The sequence below is a fragment of the Megalopta genalis genome, unplaced genomic scaffold (assembly GCF_051020955.1).
Source record: "Megalopta genalis isolate 19385.01 unplaced genomic scaffold, iyMegGena1_principal scaffold0218, whole genome shotgun sequence".
Lineage (NCBI taxonomy): Eukaryota > Metazoa > Arthropoda > Insecta > Hymenoptera > Halictidae > Megalopta > Megalopta genalis.
In genome coordinates, this window is record NW_027476287.1 from 185,001 (window position 1) to 187,500 (window position 2,500).

The 2,500-nt window shown below is 57.0% G+C and overlaps 1 pseudogene; it reads left to right on the forward strand.

Annotated features, from left to right (window-relative positions):
- Positions 1-2,500, forward strand: part of LOC143262750 (large subunit ribosomal RNA) — a 6,913-nt pseudogene that overhangs the window by 2,096 nt on the left and 2,317 nt on the right.

Consider the following 2,500-nt stretch of genomic DNA (forward strand, 5'->3'; position numbering starts at 1 on the left):
TATACATGCACAAAAAACACCCATTGGGCGAAAGGGAATCCGGTTTCTATTCCGGAACCCGGCAGCGGAACCGCATACCATTCGGGCCCTCGTAAGAGTGTTCGTCGGGGTAACCCAAAATGACCTGGAGACGCCGTCGGGAGATCCGGGGAGAGTTTTCTTTTCTGTATAAGCGTTCGAGTTCCCTGGAAACCTCTAGCAGGGAGATAGGGTTTGGAACGCGAAGAGCACCGCAGTTGCGGCGGTGTCCGGATCATCCCCTCGGACCTTGAAAATCCAGGAGAGGGCCACGTGGAGGTGTCGCGCCGGTTCGTACCCATATCCGCAGCAGGTCTCCAAGGTAAAGAGCCTCTAGTCGATAGATTAATGTAGGTAAGGGAAGTCGGCAAATTGGATCCGTAACTTCGGGATAAGGATTGGCTCTGAGGAGCGGGGCGTGTCGGGCTTGGTCGGGAAGCGGGTCTGGCTGACGTGCCGGGCCTGGGCGAGGTGAACGGCTCTCGTGGCTGGGATCCGAGCTCGGTCCCGTGCCTTGGCCTCCCGCGGATCTTCCTTGCTGCGAGGCTTCCGTGGCGTTTCCCATCGGTGCGGTCGTCCTCTTCGGCCGCCATTCAACGCTCAGCTCAGAACTGGCACGGACTAGGGGAATCCGACTGTCTAATTAAAACAAAGCATTGCGATGGCCCCCACGGGTGTTGACGCAATGTGATTTCTGCCCAGTGCTCTGAATGTCAACGTGAAGAAATTCAAAAAAGCGCGGGTAAACGGCGGGAGTAACTATGACTCTCTTAAGGTAGCCAAATGCCTCGTCATCTAATTAGTGACGCGCATGAATGGATTAACGAGATTCCCATCTGTCCCTATCTACTGGCGGTGGCGGTCTGTGGCCACCCAGGGCGGGAGATAACCCCCGAACTAGCCCTCGCGTAGGAGGGTTGATCGGCCGAGTCGATGGGTGTATCGGCGATGAAGGCATTAGAGACCGTCAGTGCGTCGTACATGTAGTACTTCGCATAATGGCGAGGCCCTGATTTAGCATACGGGCTGTGGCGTGTTCTTTGTACAGCACTGTATGTGCTGTATGACTTCCGACTGGGGAACTGTTGTCACTCGTGGCATCAGTTCCCCAGTTTACGTTAAACGGTTTTTCAGACCGTTTTTCGTGGGCGGAACACGCCACTAGACAACACTCCGCTGGGCTCAGGAATACATGGGATGCAATCAATCCCCTGGGCAACCCAGGCCGCAAGGGGCAAACGTGCCCTAGCCACACTTGAGCCTCCACGAAAAAGGTACCGCTGGATAGCTCGTGTTCTTAAATACGCAGCGAACTGAACGAAGTGTGGTGGAGAGGAAGAGGCAGCCTCTCCGACTGCTGTCTCCCACGTGTTTGCCGTGCGTGGCGACCCTTGTCGTCGGAAAAGAGGATCCTGGGATCTGAGGGGGCCCTCTCCTGCGGGTGAGACGTCCCCAACACGTACCTTTGGCCTCTGCTTCGGCTAGATGGGCGGCTGGACGAGAAAAGCAGCCCTGGTCCAGTCAATCGGCTTGGAACGACCACACGCTTCGGGCAAGTGGGTTCTGCTGGGCGAGGACGCGGGCTGGGTAAGGAAACCGACCCAGCCAGCAGACTATATTCGGTGCGTAGCCCTAACTCAGCCTTTGGCGGGTTCCAAATTGTGCGGGTCGGTGGTGGCCGGGGAGCGCACTGGATGAAAGACCAAGACACATTATGGGTCTTAATAAAATTAATGAACAAAAAACTAAGCGTCCAAAGACGACGGGTCCAGCTCCTACTCGGAGTGAAGCCGTCGCCGCAGACGCGGGAACTGCAAATGCAGCTGTCAGTCCCCCCGCGTCTGTGAGAAAGACAAGATCCGGGAAGGTGATTAATATCGCCAATCCTCGTGTGATCTTGCAAAGATGTGTGACTCCCACGCGAGCGGTCTCGGTGAAAACCGAGCCCACGGTAGAAGGTACGCCGGACACCGGTAACGTGGAAGTAATCGAACGAGTCGGAGACACGTCACTCGTGAAGGTGCAGTCGGCACCCGAGCGTGTCGAGGACCCTACTGGTGACGGTTGGCAAACCGTCACCAAAAAGTCAAAGCGAGCCAAGCCGGGCGCACCCACCGGCAAGGCCGCAGTAAACCGGGCCAGGAGACCGAAGGGGACGTTCTCCGGGCAGAAGGTACGGCCTCTCGATCTCGTAAGAGACGAAGCCTTTAGGCGAGTGTCCGAAATACGGACCTTTTGCTTTCGACCTGAGTCGAAAGTCAATAAGGAGTCCGGGTCAAAGATACTCGCCGAGGTTGAGGCACTCAACGAGCTGGTCCAGGAGCTTATTCAACGGAATAGCTTCGTCGAAGGGCAGCTCGCCGCGGTCAGGGCGGACCTAAAAGCGCGTCCTGCCGTAATGAGTGCGATGCGACCTGGGCCGTCCAAGGGAACTCTCCCGAAGACGGCCTGCAACGCCGCGCAGTCGACTTACGCCCATGTG